Source organism: Triturus cristatus, chromosome 10 (genome assembly GCF_964204655.1).
Source record: "Triturus cristatus chromosome 10, aTriCri1.1, whole genome shotgun sequence".
In the NCBI taxonomy this organism is placed as follows: domain Eukaryota; kingdom Metazoa; phylum Chordata; class Amphibia; order Caudata; family Salamandridae; genus Triturus; species Triturus cristatus.
This window is the reverse complement of record NC_140593.1, coordinates 796215647-796230933: the sequence shown is the minus strand read 5'-3', so window position 1 is coordinate 796230933 and position 15287 is coordinate 796215647. Positions and strand designations below refer to the sequence as shown.

The 15287-nt window shown below is 41.8% G+C and overlaps 1 protein-coding gene across 2 annotated transcripts in view; it reads right to left on the bottom strand.

Annotated features, from left to right (window-relative positions):
* Positions 1-15287, bottom strand: part of LOC146790011 (LITAF domain-containing protein-like) — a 305563-nt gene that overhangs the window by 183949 nt on the left and 106327 nt on the right. For both annotated transcript variants that reach the window (XM_085628328.1, XM_085628327.1), the window contains exon 2: positions 828-916. The gene's annotated coding sequence lies outside the window, so the exon portion shown is untranslated. The remainder of the gene's footprint in view (positions 1-827; positions 917-15287) is intronic.

Genomic DNA, 15287 nt, shown 5'->3' with positions numbered 1-15287 from the left:
GGATTGACAGATGCATCAGAAATTCTGATGCATCTGTTGGCGCAAAAGTGACACATTGCTGGAGTCGTGTCGCAAGCACGACTCATCTCCAGCAATGCATGTTGAAGCCTATCACCATTGTGCCGCGTCACAACTTATGCCTGCTCCAAGCAGGCATAAGATTTTGACGCAGTGGCGTCCTAGAAGTGGCGCAGTGAAATCTTGTAGATTTCACTGCTTCACTTTATGAGGCTTTCCTGTGTGGGAATGTCCAACCTGCATACATTATACCTGACGCAGGTATAATGTAACGCAGGGCTTTACAACCTGACGCAACTCCCTAGATGCGTCACGTAGTAAATGGTCCGTATTTTTACGCTGCCGCTGCGTCGCAAGAAGTGACACAACGGTGGAGCATAAATGATGCAAGGGGCTTGTAAATCTGCCCCAAGGTTTTTAGCACTGCACATTATATACAAAACGCTTTGTTATAAACATACAATATATGAACCATTTATTGTAATTGCTTTGAGATGCAAGATTATTATTCATCGCTCTCAATAAAAGAAAACTAAATTCTGTTCGCTTGGAAAAATGAAAAAAATCAAGGTAAATTTGTAGACATCCTATATTAACCTTAAATGTTAAATTACACATTTCCAGTGGCAGAAAAAGATTGAACGCTCAATAAACAATGGTAAGAGGTTCTTCCTACCATATAAAAAAAAATCCTGAGCGGCGGATCCTGTGTATGATTCATAAGAGGAAACAGAGACAGTTTACGTAACCAGTGCAAGTTACAGAGATAGTGAACTCCCAGTTCCCAGAAATAGAGCTAATGAACTTACCAAATGTAATTGTGTATCCGTATTCTTTACTGGCACTGTGTCGGTATAATGTCTTGGCGAATGGTTGTTTGTTACTCTGTTGCCAGGTTCTATTTGGAAATCAAACACAAGTACATGTCAAAAGCAAGCAAACAAAATTAAATACCCACATAATGAGATAATTAGCTCAAGATAGTTCGAAAAAAAAAAACAACTCGTGTTTTCAATGTCTATACCAAGTTAATCTGCTGCTGCATGACACCCCTGAAATGTCTCGAACTTCCTTTTAGGATTTAACATAGGGTATGGGCCTCCAAGTATATTCTGTGACACAGTAATCTTCCATTTTCGAAATCTTCCATTGAGAATACCCAACAACCACGTTGCTCTCCGGTCCGAGTTCTGTTGATGGAGAGAGGGTTGTCCGGTAAATTGCCCATTAACCCCCCTGTGCACTTCAAGCCGCCATCTTGGCAGGTGAGCGCTCTAGTGACCCGGTAGGGAGCACCGCACCCTAATTAACCAGGCTGGCTGCGCAGACGACTCGCTCAGTGTGCGCGCTGGTGGTATTCTGAAGGGGCGCCAAAGGCAAGCCAGTCTGCACCTGTCCGTGTCCGGATCGCTGGTGGCATTCCGGAGGGGCGCCAAAGGCAAGCCAGTCTGCACCCGTCCGTGTCCGGATCACGTCCAGTGCAGTCATGCTGCAGGTTCTGCTCAGATTCCATCACAATCTTATATTCAAGCACGAGAACTTTGGGGGTTCGACCTCAGAGGGAGGGTTTTGTTAAATTATAGTTTAATCCCGCAAGTATCACTATTTCTCGTATTCAACTAAAAGCCAAATTACATGCATATCTGTTTAAAGTCTGTTCCTTACTCAAGCACTCATGGAATATATTCAGCCTCCTGCTGGATCTAAACCCGGCTTTGTTTATTACAGAGACTTGGTTGAATGATATCATTAATCCTGATAGTGCCCTGGCCATCCCAATAGATTATTTTATAGTACATATGGATAGGGAAGGACATTAGCGGGGTGGGTGGCCATCATCTTTAAATCTCTCTACCACTGCACCGTCTTCTCACTGAACAATTCAAGTAAGGCTGACGGCATGGAATTTTCCATAAAAATATCTTCAAACTTTTAAATGTCATGCAGTCTTATATATTGACCCCTAGACCACACCACTACATTTAAAAACTCGTGAATTAAGTGCTCTCCTCTTGGTGCATTAAGTGTTTTTTTAATTTTTATTTTATTAAGCAGAATCAAGGATTAGTTGCAAGGTAATAAAAAGGATATCATGACAATAAAATATAGCTAACAATCAGGGGTTCACGGACAGCAGATCCATTAAAACACAAAACACTAATATAATACATTATATTCCACAATAAAGTGCCTTTGTGCCATAAAAAGACAAAAGACTTTTATAATACATTATATTCCACAATAAAGTGCCTTTGCGTCCTATCCAACTCAACCGCCCCAGTCCCTTATTGATACAATGGTAGGACAAATACAGTGCAATTGAAATAGCAGCCATCAAAAAGAAAGTGCCATTGTACCTTGCTAACACCCTTTCCTGACAATACAATAACCTCCTACCCCCATTAAGAATCAAAATAAATAAGCTTTACACCTTCACTAGTATTACATCGAGGGCCGCCTTTTCTATTGCATCCATAAATTGACATGAAGCATTACAATTTCTTTACACTCACTGTCGGTCCTGCATCATGTCCTAATCATTTTATTATATCACACTTGGTATGTAGGAACCCTTAGATGTTTTGCAGTTCTGTAATATCAGTGAACCAGCAATCAAAGAAGCTATTGCTATAAACACCTGACCCCACTTGCCAATCCCAGAGACTTGACTCTTCCTAATAAACCAATACAATGCTATGGATCAATCTTAATCTTCAGCAGGTGAAAAAGGTATGCAGCCAACCTCCCATCCCCAGTTGCTGACAACGAAAACGGCGATCCTCCACTGCAGGGTACATTCTACGGAGAGCCACTGGAGTGTAGTAAGCCATCCAGCGAGATAAAAAGGATATTGTCTTAAAATGTGGTTCCCTTAAATCCTTAAGGCCTAGCAACGAGATAGACTACAATTCTGCTTCTGAAAAAGTGGAATGTGTGGACAGGCTAATTTTATCTAAACAGCTTTTCATCTGCTGATTACCTTCCTGCTCCCGTAATGGTCTATAATAGTTTCCAACCCCAACAAGTTTTGACCTCAAAAGTGCACGCATAACAGTGTGAGAGCTTAAACTGGACTCTGGGCAGTCATTTAGAAAAAAAAAAGGATATCTGATGAAATCCCAGAAAGAACAACTTGCATCGATCGCCACATCTCGCGTGCAGTTCTTGCATGTGAGACATCAACCCCTCAACAAGAGATGTCCTAGTTCCTTAAAACCACTAGCATTCCAGAATCTTAGCTCGCTATAAGGAATTCTGAGACCAACAAACTTGTACTCCTGTTAAGTGAGATACTCATAGCCAACTGGGATGTGCTCAGAGAGATAAAGTGCTTGAAGTCTGGCACCAGATTCTTGTACAAACTTGTATATCATTTTCTTCTGGAATTTAGCTGTCTTAATAAAAACCGGGAGCTAGGATCCTGCTTCCTTGATAATTTTATCTATAAAAAAAAGATCGACCGTCCTCTTACCATCAATGGATCTTACTAATGTGTCTGAAAAAGATGCTTCATAGTATGTCTGCACATGAGGTAATGTCAGCCCGACCTTGGCAAATGTCAATTTGAAGTGTAGAGATTTTTACTTTACAAACATTTATTCCATACAAAGTGCTTAAAAAGTGTCTCCAGCTCTGTAAATAGCTCTTATTAACTTTTATAGGAACATTTGCAAAAATAAATAACAACAAAGGTAAAATAGACATTTTAATAGGAGCTACCCTGCCGACTAATGTAAGGGGATGGAGTGCCCATCTATCCAGCAGTTCCTTAATCTTCTTCATCATAGCCACATAATTTAATTGATAAAGCTGGGAGTAGCTATTTGCTACAAAAATCCCCAGCTAGAGAATCGGGCTTTGAGAGCGGGTATGCTGCTGAAGAGAGGGTGGTGGATTGCTAACTGGAGTGTTAAAAATAAATAGTTTAGTTTTTTGTTATATCCCCCAATCATTTTAAATTGTTTGAGCTCATCTAGTACCTTTTGGACAATCTGCTTCTCTGGCCTACAATATAGAATTATATTGTTAGCAAATATTTTTAATTTGGCCATTCCTATTACGGGGGCCGCAATCCATTTAATCTCACGAATTTGGATGGTCAGGGGCTCTATAAAGAAGGTCCATAAGATTGGAGCTAGATGACACCCCTGGTGATTGAAGTAGGCTAACTTTTTGGTACTAGGAGACTTTAATAATCCACATGATACGTTGGCCAAAGTCTCCTGGATGTATTAACTGCTTTGAACTTTCAGCAACTGGGTAATGGCCCCACTCATGTAACTGGCCATACTATCGTTTTCTAATTTAGAAGGACTGTCAGACTCCAACCTACCAGTGATTTGGTCAGACCATCGACTCATTTTATTGTGCAATTCACCTTAAGGAAATTCAACAGAACGTTTTTAGTTATTTCAATTATTCTCTTCCTTCCCTTTCAGGTTCTATTGAGAATGACAGTGAACAAGTCTCCCAATGGGTGTACAATCACCTATTTAGCAGTGCCCCATAAACAAATACACACCCCAAGGTGGTCTACTCACGTCCTTGGTTTTACCCAGAGTTATAAGAGGCTAAAAAAGATGCAAACCTTTGGGAAAAAATGGAGGCTAGACTATAAGTAGGGGGAGAGAGTTTAAAAAAAAAAAAAAAAAAACCTTAAAGACCATTGTAATGCACTAAGCTGACTTAAGCAGAGTTCTACTCTAATTAAATTAAAATAGGTAAAAAGGCATTGTACAAAACAATTCGGATCGCAAAATTGTCTGATCTTCGAGCACCATGACTAGAATTTCGCCCTCTAAACATCTCTGCATTGACCTATCCTCCGTTTTTGAGGAAAAGGTGTCAAAACTACATTGGTCTCTTATTTTAACAAACCCTGGAAGACAACAGGAACCACCCATTTCGAAGATTTCTTGTGCTCTTCTGCGATTTAGCCCAAGCTCACTTGTAGAGTCTTGGCAGGACATTTTGAGCTTTTAAATGGGCTATCCCACAGACACTTGTCCCACTAACCTTATAGCTATGGTGGTAGATGTGATACATCCAGTTTTGTATGCAATCTTCAACTCTTTTCTCACCACAGTCAAGGTACCAAAAAAGTGGAAACAGGTAGTAGCGATACTGATATTGAAGAAATCATCAGCGGACCCTGCTAATTTGAAGACCATCTCTCTACTGCTTGCCGCCTCTACAATGTTCGAGAAGATAATGAACACCCAGCTATCCAGTTATCTGGAACATTTCAATCTGCTTTAACCGTCCTACTTGTGAAATTCCTTTGTGAATTGCAAAAAATCGTAAACTTACACAAAAGTGTACGTTTACCTTTGTGAATTAAGCCTAAAGTAATTCTTTGCATTCTTGCTACAGATAGATTAAGATGCAGGTTACAGGTTGCAGACTGAATCGTAAACAATACTGTGAATTCCAGTTCCATGCTTGTCTTTCAATGGCTTTCTTCCATATTCTTCTGTTTGTACTAGAGTATTTATGGTTTACCAAGATTGTTGATCAGATAAGTAGCATTCATCCATTGATGGTGTCAAGGACTATTTTTCTTGTTGCATATTTCTGTGAGATCTGTTTGTTTGCACTTGATTGGAGTATGTGGACCTTTCTCTTTTTCCTGCTACGCATATTCTCCCCCTCGTCTCTCGATTTGGGCACTTGTCTTCCACTCCCTCATTTTACCATGTCTAGGCTCCTCATTTGTGTCTGGAGACCATAAAGATGGCCAGCTAATACTGCCACCACATATTGGTGTTGGTATTATCTTTGCCAATGCTTGTACCGTTACTTGCATTAGAAAGGGAAACAGCATCAGGGTATCATCTTGGGACTGTATTAGTTTGATGTTATTTATTATAGTTAAACAGTTCCAAGATGGTCATCATGATGCATCACGTCTAGATGCCACTTGCCAGCTTTCTTGGAAAATTATAACTGTAATAAAAAATACAAACCAAACAGGATTTCAAGATGGTCGTCGCATTCCATCTACACGCAATGAGCATCTTGGGATAATATGGTTATAATAAAGTATATCAATCAAATTGAATTCCAGGGTAGCCACGAAATTCTACTTGATTTTCAAATGAATGTGCAACAACTGGCAAAGTCAAGGACAGCAGCAGCAAGACTGATGGCCTTTGCTGGTGCTTGTTTTATGTTGGCTATTTTATATAGTACAAACATGACTGAAAGGAAAGCAGGTCACTCCTTTGGAAATAATATAAAATCAACATAAACATGATGTGTTAAATGCAGAATAGTATTTGAATGTAAAGTACTGCTAATTGCCATGGTACAAGCTTTAGAATGTTATGGGGTGAGGAGGGTGGCAACATGTAATTGGGATATTTCTCAACTTGGAGACTGAAGCCTGTAGGCATGTACCATGAATGGTGTGTGGAGTGGCAGATTGTATTGAATCAGAACTTTCAAATAGTGTTCAACTTTCTTGAGTGCAGACCACTTTATTTGTTTTAAAAAAAGAAAAAAGAAAAAAAATAGAAAAATAAAAGCTCCATCAGACCAGTCTGTTAGCTGAGTCCACCACCCACCCAGATGATAACAGTTAAGAAGCACCCTCCAGGACCCCATTCCAGCCATCCTCTGCCCCAGACAAGTGTTGCCCGATGGCAGACTCTGATGACTCAGTCAGTCCGAACCTAGCTGACCCTGGCTGCCTAACCACCACCTGCACACAAGCAGTCTCTCGAAAGCCCACACCACTCAGATCAGAAGAATGCCAGGCAGGTCCCTGGCCCCCATTCTCGAGGTTGCCCTCTTTGTTCCCTGAACCTCGTACCAATCTGAGGAGGGACATGGACCAGGAAAAACTGCCATAGGTGCAGCACAGGCCGAGTATCTTCACTTCAGGTAATTCACTGATCCAAATTTATACAAATCTACAGGCAAAGGATTTATTTTTTCCCAGGCTTAATTATCATGATACTTTTTCCACAATGAATTCCCCTCTCTAAAACATACAAAAACTCTTTCAACATTGACAGGGCCATTTTTTTTTGTTTTTACAAAAACTACATGTATTTATGCAATACCAGGTCCAAACACTAACATCGGGACATATCCCTATTAATTCTGAGAGTGGCAGATACAAATGCTGTAAGGAATTAATAAACCAATCAATGAATGAAAGAGATTTGTAAATGACAAGATGCTACTTCAAGGGGCACCTTGGTGCTGAGAGAATGAAAGGCTAGCTAAGCAAGAAATTAAAGGAGCTGAAAGAGACATCTTAAAAGTTGTGCAATATGCCAAGTAATTTTTGCAAAGTACCAGTTCTATATGTCATGGACTTACAGTGCTTGGAAGTGAGGAAAGTAAAAGCTCCGGCATCAAGATATCCTCTTATGAATCTAGAGAGAGTAAGAAGATTAATCACAGAATAGCAGAATGTCTTCTTGGAAGGTCAGGTTGAAGCAATTTTCTCAAGTATAAGGACTCTGTAGTATGAAGGGCTGATGGCATAGTGATTAGAAGAGAGATTGTTTGGCAACTGGAAGCCACCAAAGAGTTTTTACATGAGTAGAGACCGGGGAACGTGGTAGTAGTCTCAGAATAAGGCACGCAGTCACATTTTGGACTGCTTAAAATTGAGTGGACAGATGGGTAGGTATTCTAGTTAGAGAGTTTCTGTAGTCGTGGACATTGGAAGAAGAGGAAGAGAAAAAGCATAAGGAGGCTGCAACACCACTAGCTCAGGGAAGGCAGAATCAAACAAACAGCCAAGATTTTTGGAACAGGATGCGGGCAGAGTTGTGGAGGCCCTTTAGAGAGGATCAGATGGAAGTGTGACCACCCATAATCAAGACCTTAGTGTTATTGCTGATCAGTTAAGGTAATTATTATCTATCCGGCTGGCAACTGTTACCATACAGGAACAAAATCTCCTTGGGTATGATTGATATCATCACTAAATGATTTAAAAATTTGAATGCCTTCTGCATAGAACATAAAGTTGAAACCATAAGACTATTCATTGTAGCAAGAGAGGTGGTGTAGATGTTTAAGAGTTTGGGGCTCTAATAAGAGTCCTGGGGCTCACCATAAAAGAGAGAAAGAAATGAGGATCAAAAAGGAAGACGATTGACAGCTTCAGATCTTTCGGAAAGGAAGTGTTGTATCCAAGTAGGATAATTCTTGCAAATGCTGATAGAAGGCAGGATGAGAATGGTGAGGATGAGAATGGTATGAGAGACAGGATCAAATGCCACACACATATCAAGGAGGATCAGTGTGGCATTCTGTATTCTAAACAACAAGGAGTGTACAGGGACACCTAGAAACCAGAATGAAAGATGTCAGTAAACAAGTGCAGTGAGAAAGATTGACAATGTGAGCGAAAAGGCTTGGCATGGCCAGTAGAATTAAGAGAAGAAATTATGCCAAATTGGTAAGCAGGAATATTAAAAAATAAATCGAATTTAAAGTTGGGTCCCTTCTTAGGCAGGGCCCTTGAAATTATTATTATGGTTCAACCTAGGCTGCAATCTGAGCTGTAAGTAACAGGACAAGGGGAATTCTCAGAAGTAGGGGCAGAGAAAGCTAGAGAAAAGGGAATTCTTGGCAATTGCCATCTTTTGCATGGTGTTCCCACAGATGATTCCCCTGACTTTTTTTGCTGGCTGTAGAACTCCGTGGCCTTTACACCTGCTGACCAGAGGTAAATTGTCTATGCTCTCACTTTCAACATGGTAAAATTGGCAGAACCTTATTGGTATATTCAACTTACATTTAGGCCTTAGTATATGGTACAAAGTCCATAAAGTAAGTTAAATGTCATCAGTTGCGCTGCAGCACCCATTGTTCTGACCACTGCACCGACAGTGCAATTGTAACTGCAGGCCTACCATTTGTAGTCTGGTTCTGCATTTTTAAAACTGCAGATTGACATATCAAAATAACCCAGCCTAAGCCTTCCTTTCAAGTATTAACAAGTTACCTCTACGTACACCTAACTGCCCATAAGACAGAGTGTATGATATTTAAAAGTAGGACATGTAAATGTTTAATGTTAAACATGTCCTTAGAGTAAAAAAGCTCAATGAGCTCTTTTCACTGTATCACCACTTGGTATTCCATAGGAAAGCATTAGGATGCAATATTACACTTAATAATGTTGTCTACAGCTAAGAAACACCTACATATATCATCTTGGACTTTATGAAATATTTATTACAAGCCCAATTTACTGGTGAAGTTGGATTTAGAATAAATATTTTGGAAAATAAACTTTTAGAAAGTTACATTTTTCCAGCCTAAAGCCTCTGAAGGCCCTTTGCATGAGCGTCAGCTGTCACCTGGCAGCTCAGTAGCCCCCTTGATGAGTTGTGAAAACTTCATCTTGAGCAGGACAGAGGCCTTGGGGGTGGGGAAATGTGTCTATCCCTCTGGCAGGATGCCCATCTGGGCTGGGCCCAGGAACTTGATTGACTTAAAAGATGACTACCCTGTCACAAGAAAATGATAGCTGACAGCTGGCCCTCCTTTGTTCCAGCAGTCAGACAGGCACCAATCCAGCGTAAGAGGTGCTGCTCTCAAGAACTGGTTAAAGTGACCACAGAGGAGGAGTTACTCATTTTTATAGACACACCTTCAGGGTGGACACCCAGACTCTGAGAGTAGGAGAAGGTTTCACCATTGTGGATTAGGCAGAGAGGCACCGTGGTATTGTTGGCTGCAGGGTACACCTAAAGTGCTGCAAAAGTAGGTAGGATAAGCCTTGGGAGCTTTTATCCTATTGGTTTGGGAGGAGCCAGGAGTTATCCTCACCCTATAGGTTTGTGGCAGACATAACTGTGGCACCCACAGTACCTTCCGCATTACACTTTCTGGACCTTTGGAAGAACAGAAGACACCTGTCCCTGAGGTCTGTGACCTGAATAAAGCCTAGACTAGACCTACTCTCCCTCTTGTACCCAGGACAGAGAAGTAGACTCCAAGGGTCATAAGGCTGACCTCCTGTTCAAGCAACAGGGACACACAACAAGATACCCTTTTCTGCAACTTCCAGATTTAACTAGGCGTGGGTGAAATTTTAATTAGGTTAGAGTAATCAAAGTAATTTCAGTAATTTTGCATTACTGTTTGGCACGTTATTATCAGTAATTTGACACAAAATTCCTACAACAAGAGCACAGAAACAATACACTTAGCGAGCACGAGCAGATGCTGGCTGCTGCTATCTGTGTTTTGTTGCATTTAGTGCTATTTTCTTGGTGTAAAATGCATGCTCATGTCCATTTTGGCCGCAGCAGTGCTAAATGCTGGGTAATGCTCCTCATAGAATTGCATGCAATCGCATGTAATTTTACTGTAATTGTGTGGAATTATACTACAGCAAATGATGCAAGTTATGTTCACTCATTATTCCCAACTGGACCTAAATCTAAAATTGTATATTCCATATTTGTAAAGCATCACTTATCATACCTAAGGGTAGCCAGCCGCTGGGGGCCATGGGGTAGATTAAGTGAGCTTTTGCCCAGAGTCGCATGATGCTGAGCTGAGGTGCCGCTGGCATCGGGGATCAAGCCGCTAGCTCCACACGCCTGAGTCAGTCTCTCTGGCCGCTGCACCACACCTCTCCAACTCCTTGAGGGGACCCGCCCTGGACACTGCTGCTGGCCTATGCTGGAGTGAATCTTAACTTAGCAGGTGCTGTCTACAAGTCACTAGACCCTTGGCACTTGTCAAATCGAATTCCTTCTTTCATTTCGGGCAACCTGGAACTTAGGTTTTGGCTTCCAGAATCTCCGGAGGACTTCAAACTACCTGCCAAGTAGGCCTTGGTGGAGAACTACGCTCCACCCAGGAGCACATGTAGTTGTGAAAAACTCTGCTCTGCAAAGTGGAGCAGAGTTTTTTCCAACCTCGCGCTCTCCAACATTAAGTTAGCAAGCACGAGCGAGTAAATTCCAACGCAAAACCACTTCCCACAGAGATGTCTCAATGCCGGAAGCCATGGATTGTTGCAACAGCTCACACTGCGAAACATCTGTTTGCATTTAGGAAGCTGTCGCTCAAGTAGAAAATCTACTCGAGTGGCAGAAAGAAGCAGCGCCCTCCTTGCGATGCGCATCGTGTTGTTCGCATTGATTTTCAAGTGCGGGACGAACACCTGGCACTAATAATCAACGCGTGTGCCCTAACAAGCAGAATGCCACAAAACGCGGCAGAGTTTTTAGGTCACTTTGCTGAGTTCCACATAGTAGAACTATGCCCAGGCCTACTGAAAAGCCGATTGGATCAAGGTGCGGTGCTGCTAAGGCCATAGATTTACATTGCTCCAGCTCAGAGCTTTTCTGTAGCAGCAAATTTGATTCAGCGAGACCTTGTGGACAAGGTATGTGACTTCCTGGAGCCCTCTTCAGCAACAGCCTGCAGCCTCACCCCGCTGGAAGAATCCAAGCCCTAAAGAAGTGACTAAATCAGAAGGTAAAAATCTTCACCATGCGAAGGTGCCAAAAGTATGCAGTTGGCATGGGACCTTCCCTTTGGCATGAAATTAACATTTCTCCATTCATTGCTACCTGGGGGTTTGGGCTCGGTTTCTTTAGTGACTTTAGAGGTTCCCCTTGCAAAGTTTTGGGATTATTGCTTGAGGTGAGTACTCACCGACCTCAGCTAATACCCCTATTATTTTATCAGGCATAGAATAGTGAACAGTTCAAACTAAATGCATATGAGAGGCAGTAAAGAGAGAAATAATGTGAGTAATGATAGGATCTAGTATGAGTCTGGCAATGTGTGTTGGACTAGCCACTAATTGGTGGAAACCTTTTAGTGCTAGGGTCTTGGGAAGGCTCAGGGAGTCTGTATCAATATGGATTCAATTAAGATCTCTAAGGTCAGTAAAGTTAGCCATGTGCATGATATAAGGAACAATAAAGTCTCCAATTGCAGAGCTGAAGTTGGAGACTGGCACTCGGGGTGATTTATGAGGGCCTCAGAGAAAGATGGTGGTAAATGAGCTGTACATGTTTGCATCCAAACGAAAAGGTTTCAGTGAGGCTGAAGGGTTCTTTAGTGATCGAGAATGTTTAACATGGGGGAGGAAAGACACTGACACATTGTCTTTGAACAACATCTTTAGAGCAAGAGTGACGTGGACAGGTAAAGCAATCAGAAAGTACACACCCACTGGGGCAGGAAGCATTCAATGGGTCGGACATGCATAATCTAGGGCAGGAAGAGATAGACTCTGGGAGAGGGAACCCACTTCCTCCAGTCAGAGAAACACAAAGAAATAGACCAACTATGGTCAGCATGCTCTTAGAGAGCTGGCCATTGAAACAGGAAGAAGCATAACTCGTATGTGGTAGGTTCCCACTTGGAATGGGATCATACCGTTAATTGAATAATGGATACGTAGATGCATTTTTAAAACCAATATATTCAATGCATGTGTAAATATCTCTTGAAAGTTATATTCATTAAAAACAGTGAGTAAAAGAAAGTTAGTCTTGTTTGGGTCTAACTAGCAAAGGTGACATGATGGTGACAAAATGGTTTCTGATCATTATGGCCTGGAGTAATCAGTGCTACTGTGAAGCGTATGCCAGGTGTAATGGATTGAAGTTGATTATTGAATTTAAAAGCACGCGAAAGAATAAATAAATCAAAAGAAATAGAAGATCACGATTTGGAGCATGCCAGTTTACTGTGTGTATTTCTTAAAAATGATTTGATGGTTTGGGCTGCGGAGTGCTCAAGTCCTCCCGGCCACCAACCCCAACCCCGTACAAGGCACCGGGCAATAGTCTCCATATTTTTCCATTATCTGTGAAATCTTTAGAATATGTATATAGAGTTAATGAGTCTCCACTGACAATACACATCACAATAAAGTACATATCCCTACCCGCATTATGTGTGATGTAGAAGATCAGGTAGGAATGAACACTCGTGGATAGTGAGATACAAAACGAAGTAAGAAACAGAGAAACATGGGGTCAGAAAAGACACTTTTGTAAAGGGAGAGGACAACGGGGTCCAAGAACATACTAATAACGAGTTATGAAAAACACAGTCATAAGGACTTAGAGCACATAGACTGGAGGGCAGGAATAAGCCAAGTCACTCTTTGAGCACAGAGGACACTGATTTGTAGAACACAATCCATAGGCAGTATTTCTGAGCTTCTCTTCCGCCAGCACCCTGAACCAGAATTAGAGTACTTGCTAGAGTCCAATAACTATGCCGAGAGGAGAGATTGCAAATTTTTCCCTGTTCTCAAACAAAATAATGTAACAAAAAAAGGAACATGATAGATCAATCCGAGTCCCAAAACCAAGACTAAGCTAACAGCTCCAAAAAACCAATTGTCGAAAAACAGTCTAATGTCAACATCAGCTTCCATAATGAATCAACAAGACAACATGGGATTAATTTGTCCATTTATGGCACGTTTAAATTAATCACATTAAATGTTTCACTAATCAGACATTTACCTTGACTTCCAGAATCTTTCTAAAGCCACAATTCATCAATCCATGCGAACATTTGCAGCTCAATAACTGATTGGTCCTTTCAAGGCAAAATGGTAATGCACCACTTGGTGTAAACTTTAAGCTTTGCACCTCAAATCAATCCATCATGGAAGCCACCGGGTTTAAACCCCTGCTACAGGTCAGTTGAATCACCATCCTGTGGATCTTTGACAATGGTGAAGCCCTGTTGCCGGATCTGGCAGTCTTGTGAATCAGTCTTTCCTGAATCCTACTTTACAGGCAACTGCTCACTTGATCTCCGGCTACCGAAGATCTTAACACTTCACCCCATCAGCACCCAATCGTCTGATTGGCCCTTGAAGGCATATATCACGACCAACATACCTATGGCATTAAAAGATATCTGAAGCACACAGTCCTCTTGAATGAAACGCATTATGCAAATGGGAACACCAATTCCTTAAAATGCCCACAGCGTCTAAACCTGTTGTTCACAGGATACTTGGAGAACCCTTCCTTCCAATCAGACCTCTGTATCACTCCTTATTTCCACCAGTGGAACATTAACCTTTTAGATAAAAATTGACAAATCAGTAAAATGACAGAACCTATTAACTTGGTCATAAATGACTCATGAGTTGATAGGATATCTGTGTACAAGATTTTAGAAAATGTCTCCTGTGTGCAGCCTGACGTAGGGACAAGTGTTCAAGGTTTTCTAACTATTTTGTTATCGTTTTTAGAGTGGGCCTTTTAGGTCAATTGTCTTGCCTCTCGTACATGGAACAAAGTGGCCAGCTTCAGAGGGTTTCACTCAGAACCTGTATCCCTTTGATGTTCCCAGTCAGAACACAGCACGACACAATGAGGCGTGAGGGAGTTGCGGCCTAGCGTGGGGAAATGGGTGATGCCTGTGGGGCAAAGTAGGGGATCAAAAGGTACAAGATACAAGATATTGTGTGCAGATGGGGGAATACAGGCAGGAGAGTTGCCTGAGGGGCAAAGTAGGGGATCAAAAGATACAAGATACAAGATATTGTGTGCAGATGGGGGAATACAGGCAGGAGAGTTGCCTGAGGGGCAAAGTAGGGGATCAAAAGGTACAAGATACAAGATATTGTGTGCTGATGGGGGAATACAGGCAGGAGAGTTGGGTGATACCTGAGGGGCAAAGTAGGGGATCAAAAGGTACAAGATACAAGATATTGTGTGCTGATGGGGGAATACAGGCAGGAGAGTTGCCTGAGGGGCAAAGTAGGGGATCAAAAGGTACAAGATACAAGATATTGTGTGCAGATAGGGGAAAACAGGCAGGAGAGTGGCGTGAGGGGCAAAGTAGGGGATCAAAAGGTACAAGATACAAGATAGGGGAATACAGGCAGGAGAGTGAGAAATAGGGAGATATTTGACATGAGACCAACCCTTGAAGAAATCAAACAGCAATAATTGCTTGTGTTAAAAGCATAAACATGATCAATAAAAGAACCTCCCACCCGGTCGGCTTGTGGGTGCTTTATAAATACTGAAGTGATGGGCTGACTGACTGAAATAAAGGCACACAAAAATAACAGTACTGAAATAAAGGCCTGCTAAGTCATTGTGTCCAAGAAGAAGTAGTGGAACTGTACAGTGCTTTCACTGGCGTTGCCCTGTGGCCGGCGTACCACATTCCTCACATACGCACACTGTTGCCAGGTCCAGAGTTGGTGTTAACTGGGTGCACACTGAGACCATTTCCTGGTACTTGGAAGCCTAGTGCCCTGCGAGTGAATCGCCCCATATGTTCAC